The sequence below is a fragment of the Siphateles boraxobius genome, unplaced genomic scaffold, assembly GCF_051911475.1.
Source record: "Siphateles boraxobius isolate OS27281-9 unplaced genomic scaffold, OSU_SipBor_1 12, whole genome shotgun sequence".
Lineage (NCBI taxonomy): Eukaryota > Metazoa > Chordata > Actinopteri > Cypriniformes > Leuciscidae > Siphateles > Siphateles boraxobius.
In genome coordinates, this window is record NW_027508722.1 from 11,107,780 (window position 1) to 11,120,614 (window position 12,835).

The window sequence follows — 12,835 nt, forward strand, 5'->3', positions numbered from 1 at the left end:
CTTTCAATTCTATCCTTCTAATACAATTTTATTTTTACAGTGTTGTGAAGATCAAAGAAGGAGTTATCATTAGGATGCTGTCTGCCTGCACATGACATCAACAGCACACCTCCGTGCAGCAATGTTTGTACACATTGTCATCGGACCTTTACAAACCGACCAATGGACCGTTCTACCACTGAACGAAAGTGTGCATCATTGATCATTGATCTCATGAGAAATTTGCAATTTAGTTTAAAGAGAAATCCTTATGTGCCTATATTATCCCGATATGTGCGCGTGCACAGTTCAATAACTTTTTTTGTGCGTAAGCAAAGTTTATACATCAGACCCCACAGGTCTCACATCACACAGACATTTAAAACATATTTTCAGGTGCCAAGATAGTGAGTGCCCAATCAAGTTCCTGGAAAAGATACCTACCTGCAGAGTTCAGTTCCAACTTCCAACATTCAACGTCTTTGAAAAGAGATAGTTTTGTGCTACAGTGCACATTTTTGCAGTTGTAATTCTAGGCTGACGCCCACGTCCCAACAGACAGGTGAAACTCGAAAAATTTGAATATCGTGCAAAAGTTAATTTCAGTAATTCAACTTAAAATGTGAAACTAATATATTATATAGACTCATTACATGAGTCAAAGTGAGATATTTCACACCTTTATTTGATATAATTTCGATGATTATGGCTTCCAGCTAATGAAAACCCCAAATTCAAAATCTCAGAAAATTCGAATATTGTGAAAAGGTTCCGTATTGTAGGATCAAAGTGTCACACTCTAATCAGCTAATTAATCCAAAACACCTACAAAAGGTTCCTGAGTCTTTAAATGGTCCCCACTCTGGTTCAGTGGTATTCACAATCATGCACACTAAAAAACGATGGGTTATTTTTTTAACCCAACCGTTGGTGTATGCATGTTGGGTCATTATATTGGGTTATCTTAAAATTTGTTGGGTTATTTGGCTATGCCGTTGGGTTATTTTTAGTTATAACCTAACTGTTGGGTTAAAAACGTTCGCGCTTCAATGGTTCAAATATTAACGGACCAGTCAGTGGCAAGACAGTCACCGTAACGTTACATCAGCGTCAGCCTGATTGTGAAAGGTAAGTTATAATTTTATAACATGAAATAATGTGTACTGAAACGTTACATATATCTTAGAACTGTTTTTTTATGTTATCGTTAACTTTTGTCATTTTTTTATTTATTCTCTAGATCAGATCGATTGTTGTTAGCTATCCCCGTTTTCTCACTAGCATTAATAACGTCATTAAAACATTAGCTGAAAGATTATCGAAACCGTTTAGAAATGTATTACCTAACGTTAATTAAAGAAATACCTCGTGAAATGTATTCCGATAAACTAAAGTAGGTAACGTTAATCAGTATTTACGCTGCACGGACCATTTATCAGCTCGGACCGGCACATAGCGCAGCTAAGCTCAACACCTCAATCCATGACGGACACCACACAAATACTGTGAGATTCAGTGAGAAACGTTCGATTCACTGAATTCTCTGTTATAAAAGTATATAAAATAAAATAAAAAACAGACGAAAGCGCCACTGCTGTAAAGCAATCTGCTCTTTTCGCGGATTTTCGTATCAACGCCACACCACTCAAACATGCATAGCTATAACAGACGTTTGTGGGGTCAGGTCAGATAACCATCATGTTTGTATAGGTAAGTTAGGTCAGTTTACCATCAGAATGAGTTTGAAACTGATGTTTCAAGGTAAACGTACATACAGCTGCTTTAATATTGTAATGCATGTTGTATTAAATGTATTACATAAGTAAGTTAATGGAATAGCATCTAATTATAGTATATGTATTAAATGTTTTGTACTAAACGTGTTTATACTTATGTTTTAGATAAATGGATTCATTTGAGCTATTGATTCATATTCATTCAGAATAATTTTAAAGAATGAATTGAATGGAATGTTTTAGTTCATGCATTCTCCTATTGCAGGATATACGAGAAATACTCAACAGTAGGATCAACAGTAATAACATCCTTACGAGACAGGCACCTAAGCCTCAAGGAGCGACGTCAGATGGTGCGGTTATTGGTTTCTCATTTGATGGAACATTTTGGGGAAACGTGAGTACAAGTAAAATAACTTGACTAATACATTTAAATAAATAAACTAGCCTATTTAAATGATTGTTTATTTGTGAAACCCATCAGCTGAGATCAAAAAGGAGATGGCTTTGGCACTAACTGCCCAGTTTCCTTGCCTGAAGAACAACGAGGGCCATGGAAATGTAAGTTGTGCTGATTCTGATTAGAAGATAATCGAGAGCTGATAAAGAGGATCAGTGCCCACTTTTTTTCATAAGAGTGATTTATTTATATTTATTTGCTGCAGGAGTCATTGTCATGTTAGGCAGAAACACAGGAAGCAATCGCGAGTATAATACAATATTTATTTAGCACAAAACACACAAGTCCAGGGTGCAGTGAGCCAGGTGGAGATAGGTGACGCAGGGACTTCGATGGTCAATACCGGTGACGTGCAGACAAACGGTGAGACGATCCAAATCCACACGGAAGACGACGAACAGGAAACACCAGGCAGGAACACGAACCAGAAGACAGGGGAACATCAAACAACGATCTGACAAAGGTGAGAGAACAGCGGTGAGTTTAAGAAGCGTGGTGAGATGAACTGCAGCTGGTGATTGTAATGATGAACAGCTGGAGTGGATCAGGTAATGACATACAGACACGCCCCTTGCACACGTGCACTCATACAACAACATAAACACAAGACTAGAAGGAACCAGCGAATACATCTACCGTGACAGTACCCCTCCTCCTAAGAACGCCTCCTGGCGTTCTCAGACTCCCTTACCTGCCGATTGTAATCATCGATAAGGGAGTGATCCAGGATGTCCCTAGCAGGAACCCAACTTCTCTCCTCCGGACCGTAACCTTCCCAGTCCACCAAGTACTGAAATCCGCGTCCCCTCCGCCTAGAGTCCAGAATACGGTTGACCGAATATGTGGTCTCCCCATCTACGAGCCGCGGTGGGGGAGGAACCGGGACAGGCGGATTAATGTGAGAATGAAAAACGGGCTTGATTTTAGATACATGGAACACGGAATGAACCCTCCTGTACGCAGGAGGTAGTTTGAGGCGGACTGCCACCGGACTAATAATCTTGGTGACAGGAAACGGGCCAATAAATTTGGGAGCAAGTTTATTAGAAACGGTGCGAAGAGGAATGTTCTTAGTTGAGAGCCACACTTTTTGACCAACGACGTATACGGGAGGCTTTGACCGGTGGCGATCGGCCTTGGCCTTGGTGCGCGCCCCCACCTGGAGTAGAGTCTCCCGGGCTCTAGTCCAGGTGCGGTGACACCTCTGGACAAAGGCGTGAGCGGAGGGAACCGCAACCTCGGATTCCAGACTGGGAAAAATTGGTGGCTGGTAACCTACACTACACTCAAACGGAGATAGGCCCGTCGCTGACACTGGCAACGTGTTGTGTGCGTACTCCACCATAGACAGTTGTTGACTCCAAGACGAAGGATTTCTGGAAACCAAACATCGCAACATTCTCTCCAAATCTTGGTTGGCTCTCTCTGTTTGACCATTGCTCTGGGGATGAAACCCAGATGACAGACTAACCGTCGCCCCCAGTAATCTACAAAATTCTCGCCAAAATTTGGACACGAACTGGGGTCCCCGGTCGGAGACCACGTCTATCGGGAGGCCATGTAACCGAAAGACATGATCTACGACCGTAGCCGCTGTCTCCTTAGCTGAAGGTAATTTGGGTAAGGGAATGAAATGTGCTGCCTTCGAGAATCGGTCCACCACAGTTAAAACTACTGTGTTACCCTGGGAGGGTGGGAGGGCGGTAATAAAATCTAGAGCGATATGGGACCAAGGTCTCGAAGGCACCGGCAGCGGTTGAAGTAGCCCATCTGGAGGTCGATTGGAAGACTTACCCGTGGCACAAACAGAGCAAGCCAAAACAAAATCGCGAATGTCACGAGCCATAAGTGGCCACCAGAATCGTTGCTTGACTAGAAATCCAGTGCGATTAATTCCTGGATGACAAGCTACGTTGGAGCTGTGACCCCACTGGATAACGTCAGACCGTAAGCCCTCCGGCACAAATAATCGGTTCGGTGGACACCCGGGCGGAGGCGTTACCCCTTCCAAGGCCTCTTTGACCTTCGCTTCGACCTCCCATGTGAGTGTTGAAACAAATACGGTTTCGGGTAAAATACACTCGGGAGTGGACGGGCGACCGGAAAAATCAAATATACGAGAAAGTGAGTCGGGTTTGATGTTCTTAGAACCCGGACGATATTGGAGAGAAAAATCAAAACGACCGAAAAAAAGTGCCCACCGAGCCTGCCTGGAGTTCAATCTTTTAGCAGTTCTGATATATTCGAGGTTCTTATGATCAGTCCAGACGATAAAAGGTACCCCCGACCCTTCTAACCAGTGTCGCCACTCCTCCAACGCCAACTTGACTGCCAACAACTCTCTATTACCAATGTCGTAATTACGTTCGGCTGGAGATAAACGATGGGACAAAAACGCGCAAGGATGCATCTTGTCGTCTACAGGTGAACGCTGAGATAACACCGCCCCTACTCCCACCTCTGATGCGTCGACCTCCACCACGAACTGACGTGATGAATCAGGGGTAATTAGAATGGGGGCTGAAACAAAGCGGCCTTTGAGTTTCTTGAACACAGTCTCGGCTGTGTCGGACCACCTGAACGCAGTTCTGGGGGAGGTCAAGGCAGTCAGAGGCGCGACCAGCTGGCTGAAGTTGCGAATGAATCGCCGGTAGAAATTGGCGAACCCCAGAAACCTCTGCAGGGCCTTGCGGGAATCTGGACTTGGCCAATCCACCACAGCCTTAATCTTCTCAGGGTCCATCCGCATCCCCTCAGACGACACGATGTATCCTAAAAAAGGAACAGACTGTGCATGAAAATCGCATTTCTCCGCCTTGACAAAAAGCCCATTCTCTAGCAACCTCTGAAGCACTCGTCGGACGTGCTGCACATGCTCCTGGAGAGATGCAGAAAAAATCAATATGTCATCCAGGTAGACATATATGAATTGATCGATCATATCTCGCAACACGTCATTGACCAGTGCCTGGAAAACTGCTGGGGAGTTGGACAGCCCAAACGGCATGACCAAATATTCAAAGTGCCCCCTAGGGGTGTTAAACGCAGTCTTCCACTCATCACCCTCCCTGATGCGGACCAAATGATAAGCGTTACGTAAGTCCAATTTGGTGAAGATGGATGCTCCCTGCAACCTCTCGAAGGCTGAAGACATCAACGGCAAAGGATAAGTATTCTTTACCGTGATGTTATTCAGCCCTCGGTAATCAATGCAAGGTCGCAGAGAACCATCCTTTTTCCCCACAAAAAAAAACCCCGCCCCCGCTGGAGAAGAGGAAGGGCGAATGAACTTGGTTGCTAGAGAATCAGAAATATATTTCTCCATAGCCTCTCTTTCAGGAATCGAAAGCGAATATAACTTGCCCTTAGGCGGAGACTTACCTGGGAGTAAATCTATTGCACAGTCGTAGGGACGATGCGGAGGGAGAGAAGCAGCACGAGACTTACTGAACACTTCCTTCAGGTCCAGATACTCCGCGGGCACGTTAGACAAATCCCCTGCTTCCTCCTGAAACACAGAAACAGGTACAGACGAACAAGCAGAGACGAGACAAGACCTATGACATTCCTGACTCCACTCCAGCACAGATCTATGTATCCAGTCCACTCGGGGGTTGTGTTGAATGAGCCATGGGTGTCCTAGAACAACGGGTGCCAGGGGTGAATCCAGAATAAAAAATGAAATAGTTTCCGAGTGATTGCCAGAGGTGATGAGAGTGATTTCTTCAGTGGATAATGAGATGGTGGGAAGTTCTTGTCCGTTGAGTGCATGAACTGCAATCTGCTGTGGGAGGGGTTTGATGGGAATCTGAAATTTGCGTGCAAAATTATGGTCCATGAAATTACCTTCGGCCCCCGAATCCAACAGTGCTTGACAATCGTGCTGGTGGACTGACCATCTTAGTCTTACCGAGAGGAGGGTGGAGGTAGATCTTGTCGTGGATGAGGTCTTCCTGGCGGAGATCCCACCCGATAGTAGCCTCATGTTTACTATCGGGCTGGGCCTTTTACCGGACAGTTGTAGGCGTAGTGTCCGGCTCCTCCGCAGTACAGGCAAAGGCCCTGGGACCTCCGCCTCTCCCTCTCCTCCCGGGAAAGCCGAGCTCGACCCACCTGCATGGGCTCGTGATCGTAGACGGGGCTGACCACGTCCCTGCCGCTGGATCGTAGCCCGTTGGCTGCCTCAAGTGTGCGGGTGGGCGTGGCTCGACGCTCGACTCTGGACAGCCGAGCGTCCACCCGCAGGGCCAGATCAATGAGTCCGTTGAGGGTAGTGGGAAGATCCAGGGCGTAGATCTCCTTCTGGACGTGGTCAGCCAGCCCATGCAGGAACATGTCCCACTGCGCCTCCTCGTTCCATCCACACTCTGCCGCCAAGGTCCGGAACTCGATGGAAAACTCGGACACTGATCTTCTTCCCTGCCGTAGCTCGACCAATGTTCTGGCCGCCTCTCTTCCAGTGACCGCACGGTCAAAAACCAGTCTCATCTCGGCGGCGAGGGTCTGGAACGAGGCACAGCATGGATTTTGGTTTTCCCACACCGCCGTTCCCCAGAGTGCCGCTCTCCCAGTCAATAGCGTGAGCACAAACGCCACTTTGGCTTGCTCGGTCTGAAAAGTATGAGGTTGCAGGGCAAAGTGCATAGAACATCGAGTCAAAAAGGCTCTACAAAATGACGGTTCACCTGAGTATGCCTCTGGGGTGGGTAGCCGGGGTTCTGACTGGGAGGGGCTTCCTGATGATGCGGGAGGAACGGCCGGTGTGGGTGGCGCAGTGGGAGGTCGTAGGCGCTGGATCTGCTGGGTGAGCTCGGACACCTGCGTCACCAGGGCTTGAACTGCACGGCCCGTATCTCCAATCTCCTTCTCTTGCGAGTCCATTCTACGGATGCTGTGATGGATGAACTCTTCGAGTGAGGATGACGAGGCGCTCGCTGCTTCCATACCATGGTCAGATCGTTCTGTCATGTTAGGCAGAAACACAGGAAGCAATCGCGAGTATAATACAATATTTATTTAGCACAAAACACACAAGTCCAGGGTGCAGTGAGCCAGGTGGAGATAGGTGACGCAGGGACTTCGATGGTCAATACCGGTGACGTGCAGACAAACGGTGAGACGATCCAAATCCACACGGAAGACGACGAACAGGAAACACCAGGCAGGAACACGAACCAGAAGACAGGGGAACATCAAACAACGATCTGACAAAGGTGAGAGAACAGCGGTGAGTTTAAGAAGCGTGGTGAGATGAACTGCAGCTGGTGATTGTAATGATGAACAGCTGGAGTGGATCAGGTAATGACATACAGACACGCCCCTTGCACACGTGCACTCATACAACAACATAAACACAAGACTAGAAGGAACCAGCGAATACATCTACCGTGACAGTCATGGTATACACCTGGTCGTTATCGTCACCCTGCAACAGGTTACCTGGAAGAAAGACTACACAATGTGAGGAAACGTCTTAGAGCCCCACACAGTCAGAGACAGCACAGCCATCACAGAATTCCTCTTCCCGACCAAGTTTTCCACTGGCAGGTTAGAACTAGGGATGTGTCATGATTGTCCGAAACAAGTGCATTTTTAAAGGGCCAAGTGAGTGAGATTTTTACTTGCAATTGGACAAGTTGCCAGTACAGGGCTCAACAATAAGGACTGTTCGATGATGCTGAGGACAGTTGATTCATTCATGTTACTATTTCATATAAATCCAAAGAGTCATGCTTAAAGAAGATGGCCATCTTTAAATATCTGCAAAGACCAGAGCATTAAAATTACATAAATGTAGGCCTATATTACATGTATAGTCTCTTAGTTTATTTGCTTCTATTTTAGAACACTTGATGATTATCTAATAAAATCCTCAAAACTGAAGCAATGCTCTTATAGCTACAAGTGCTTGAATGGGATGGATTACTCAAATAAGCAAATTCAGTCATTTACATCCTACATTTTAGCTTCCTAAATGACTTGCCTATATGTTTACAACAACTTCCAACATGGTTGTGACAATCATAAACAAGGGCCAGAACAGTTTTTAAGGTTAGTAAATCATGGCAAGGTTGTTTTTTATTTTATTTTAATTAATTTAATTGGTGTGTGCCTAAAAAGCTGATAATTTGAATCGGTTTTTAGAGAGAGAAAACATTTGCAGTGCTAAGGGTACCCCAGAACCAGGTTTGGGAATCACTAAGATAGTTAATTATCACTCAAGTTTTTTCCAGATGTTGTCCCTAATTTTAGTGTGTTTTATCTGCTGTAGAGTCTGAGTCATCTTTGAATGAACTTCACACAATGATTGAGTGGCTAAATAACAACAGAAGCCCCCACAGCCAAGTCGAGGAGTTAATGAAACGTACAGCACCTCATCGTGCAGCGTGGATTCGATCCTCTGATACAAAAACTGTTGAGGAAATAAACAGAGAATATCCCAGACTTAACGATTTTCCTGGAATGGTGAGTTTTATTATTATTTATTATTATGAGAATTATTTGCATTTTAGGGAATTTATTGAAGGGTTGTCTTGGCCTGTAGTAGAAATCCTACATTATTTAGAAAAGTAAAATGCTTCATTCTATTGTTACTTGTAATCTTGCAAAAAAATGTTCAATTTAATGTTTTTGTTTAGATATCACAGGACTTTGGAGTTTTATTCCCTGACAATGCAGACCGCCTTTATGAGTTTTGGGCTCCTGTCTTCACTGACCGGATTTTACTTTTTGCAAGAAAAGAACCCAAGGCTGCTGATGTCCTTCTTGAAAGTCTGGAAACATTGTCAAATGGTAGGACATCCTATTAAAATCACATAAAGTATACCATTTCTAGTCTCTGCACAGGTAGTTTCAGATCTGTTGACCAAATTATAGTTTCATATCACTTAAATGAAATTTCCAAAATTACTTTTAGTATCTAAATATCTATGTTGAGCACACTCTTTCTGGCATGTTATTGAATAAAAAAAGGTACATTTCTTCAGGAATACTGTAATTATTTGAACAAGAAAAAAGTAGGATCACACTTGATTTGATCCACTGGTTTTTTGAAAACTGTAAACATTCTCTCTGTAAACTTGTCGTTCAAGATGTTCGTGGTGAAGTTGCCTTTAAAACCCTTCCTGCTGTTCTGCCGTTATCGCCATACCGCACAGATGGGAAAATGGTCCGTCCAACTTATGCTGAAATGAAGCACAGCTTCATTGACATTAAACCAGTAAGTAAAAGCAACACTGCAACATCAGCTGTTGACTGGCTATATATATATACAGGTCCTTCTCAAAAAATTTGCATATTGTGATAAAGTTCATTATTTTCCATAATGTAATGATAAAAATTAAACTTTCATATATTTTAGATTCATTGCACACCAACTGAAATATTTCAGGTCTTTTATTGTTTTAATACTGATGATTTTGGCATACAGCTCATGAAAACCCAAAATTCCTGTCTCAAAAAATTAGCATATTTCATCCGACCAATAAAATAAGTGTTTTTAATACAAAAAAAAAAAAGTAAACCTTCAAATAATTATGTTCAGTTATGCACCCAATAGTCAATACTTGGTCGGGAATCCTTTTGCAGAAATTACTGCTTCAATGCGGCGTGGCATGGAGGCAATCAGCCTGTGGCACTGCTGAGGTGTTATGGAGGCCCAGGATGCTTCGATAGCGGCCTTAAGCTCATCCAGAGTGTTGGGTCTTGCGTCTCTCAACTTTCTCTTCACAATATCCCACAGATTCTCTATGGGGTTCAGGTCAGGAGAGTTGGCAGGCCAATTGAGCACAGTAATACCATGGTCAGTAAACCATTTACCAGTGGTTTTGGCACTGTGAGCAGGTGCCAGGTCGTGCTGAAAAATGAAATCTTCATCTCCATAAAGCTTTTCAGCAGATGGAAGCATGAAGTGCTCCAAAATCTCCTGATAGCTAGCTGCAATGACCCTGCCCTTGATAAAACACAGTGGACCAACACCAGCAGCTGACATGGCACCCCAGACCATCACTGACTGTGGGTACTTGACACTGGACTTCAGGCATTTTGGCATTTCCTTCTCCCCAGTCTTCCTCCAGACTCTGGCACCTTGATTTCAGAATGACATGCAAAACTGAGCAACAGTCCAGTGCTGCTTCTCTGTAGCCCAGGTCAGGCGCTTCTGCCGCTGTTTCTGGTTCAAAAGTGGCTTGACCTGGGGAATGCGGCACCTGTAGCCCATTTCCTGCACACGCCTGTGCACGGTGGCTCTGGATGTTTCTACTCCAGACTCAGTCCACTGCTTCCGCAGGTCCCCCAAGGTCTGGAATCGGTCCTTCTCCACAATCTTCCTCAGGGTCCGGTCACCTCTTCTCATTGTGCAGCGTTTTTTGCCACACTTTTTCCTTCCCACTGAGGTGCCTTGATACAGCACTCTGGGAACAGCCTATTTGTTCAGAAATTTCTTTCTGTGTCTTACCCTCTTGCTTGAGGGTGTCAATGATGGCCTTCTGGACAGCAGTCAGGTCGCCAGTCTTACGCATGATTGCGGTTTTGAGTAATGAAACAGGCTGGGAGTTTTTAAAAGCCTCAAGAATCTTTTGTAGGTGTTTAGAGTTAATTAGTTGATTCAGATTATTAGGTTAATAGCTTGTTTAGAGACCCTTTTCATGATATGCTAATTTTTTGAGACAGGAATTTTGGGTTTTCATGAGCTGTATGCCAAAATCATCAGTATTAAAACAATAAAAGACCTGAAATATTTCAGTTGGTGTGCAATGAATCTAAAATATATGAAAGTTTAATTTGTATCATTACATTATGGAAAATAATGAACTTTATCACAATATGCAAATTTTTTGAGAAGGACCTGTATATATATATATATATATAATATATATATATATATATATATATATATATATATATATTATTTGAGGTTCATTTATTGTTCATATAAAATTTTGTACAAAAATGTAATGTTTTGGATAAAAGCGTCTGCTAAATGATTAAATGTAATGTATTCACAAAACAAATTATTACTCTGTTTCGCCTTATTTCCAAAACAATCTGCAGTTAAATGTTCTGAACAAACATAATCCTCTGATGATCCAAAACGCCATTAAAAATAAATAAATCATCCACTCATTTCTAATGCTGGAATCAATCAGAAAGATGTGCAGAAACACAGAAATGCTGTTTATTATGGACATGTAAATAAATATATTGTATCCATAGAATGTTCTTCACTATATATGCCAACTAAAGTATATTTATCTTTTAAGGTTGGAACTAATATGGTGCATTACCTAATTAGTGAGACAAGCCAGGATCCACACATCTTGGTGCTTGGGGACAAAGAGAACTCCTCCCAAGTTTTCATAATTTTCAACGTGGAGGCAATTGAAAAGGAGACCATACTGCAAGCAGTGGATGTGTGCTTCAAAATATTCTACATCTATGACATTAACTACCCAAAGCCTTCTGCTCCCATTTGGGAGTTTTTACAGCATGCTGTCTATAATATTCCTGAAGGAGTTCCTTCGATACATTGCCACCTCCTTAAAAGCTTTGTTTTCAATGTTACTGATCATCAGTAGGTCCAGTAGCCAAACACCATATTAAGGTGTTTATAACACAATGTGTACAGTATGACCTTTTTTAATAAGCATATTTATTTTTTATTGTACTAAATTTGTGTACTGTATGTACAGATGGATTTTGAATTTGTACTGTATTTAGAGTTTTCTGTGTGTTTAGGCACATCTATACAGTATAGCCTTTTTAATAAGTATATTTATTTACATTTATTGTGTCACATCTCTGTATGTTTTTAATTTATGTACTGTATGTGCACGCATGTTTTAAATTTGATGTGTATATTTTAATATTTGCAACTCATAATTGTTTGTTATATTTATTATACACGTATATATTTGCATTCTAGGTTAACTAATATTTATACATTATTAATTTAATACTTGAAGCATGTTAAAACATATTTATTGTGTTTATACTCCAATAAAAAAAAATTATTTAAGAAAATTGTATTTTATTTATTAAAATAAGGTCCTAAATAAAAATAAATATTTAACTCAACTGTTGGTTTAATTTAACCCAACTGATATTTAACCCAATGCATTGGGTTAAAATAACCCACAGTTGGGAAGGTGCTATACCACCCCATAGTTGGGTTATTCGTTGGGTTATTTTTAACCCAACATTTTTAAGTGAGTGGGGAAGACTGCTGACCTGACAGTTGTGCAGAAAACCATCATTGACACCCTCCACAAGGAGGGGAAGCCTCAAAAGGTAATTGCAAAAGAAGTTGGATGTTCTCAAAGTGCTGTATCAAGGCACTTTAATAGAAAGTTAAGTGGAAGGGAAAAGTGTGGAATAAAAAGGTGCACAAGCAGGGATGACTGTAGCCTGGAGAGGATTGTCAGGAAAAGGCCATTCAAATGTGTGGGGGAGCTTCACAAGGAGTGGACTGAGGCTGGAGTTACTGCATTAAGAGTCACCACACACAGACGGATCCTGGACATGGGCTTTAAATGTCATATTCCTCTTGTCAAGCCGCTCCTGAACAACAAACAACGTCAGAAGCGTCTTACCTAGTCCTCTTTTCTGATGAGAGCAAATTTTGCATCTCATTTGAAAACCAAGGTCCCAGAGTCTGGAGGAA

The 12,835-nt window shown here is 42.7% G+C and overlaps 1 protein-coding gene and 1 pseudogene across 1 annotated transcript in view; one reads left to right on the top strand and one right to left on the bottom strand.

Moving 5' to 3' along the window:
• Positions 1–12,835, bottom strand: part of LOC143716045 (C-C chemokine receptor type 4) — a 32,950-nt gene that overhangs the window by 8,748 nt on the left and 11,367 nt on the right. The window lies entirely within an intron of this gene.
• On the top strand, positions 1,462–11,815 carry LOC143728240 (uncharacterized; annotated as a pseudogene).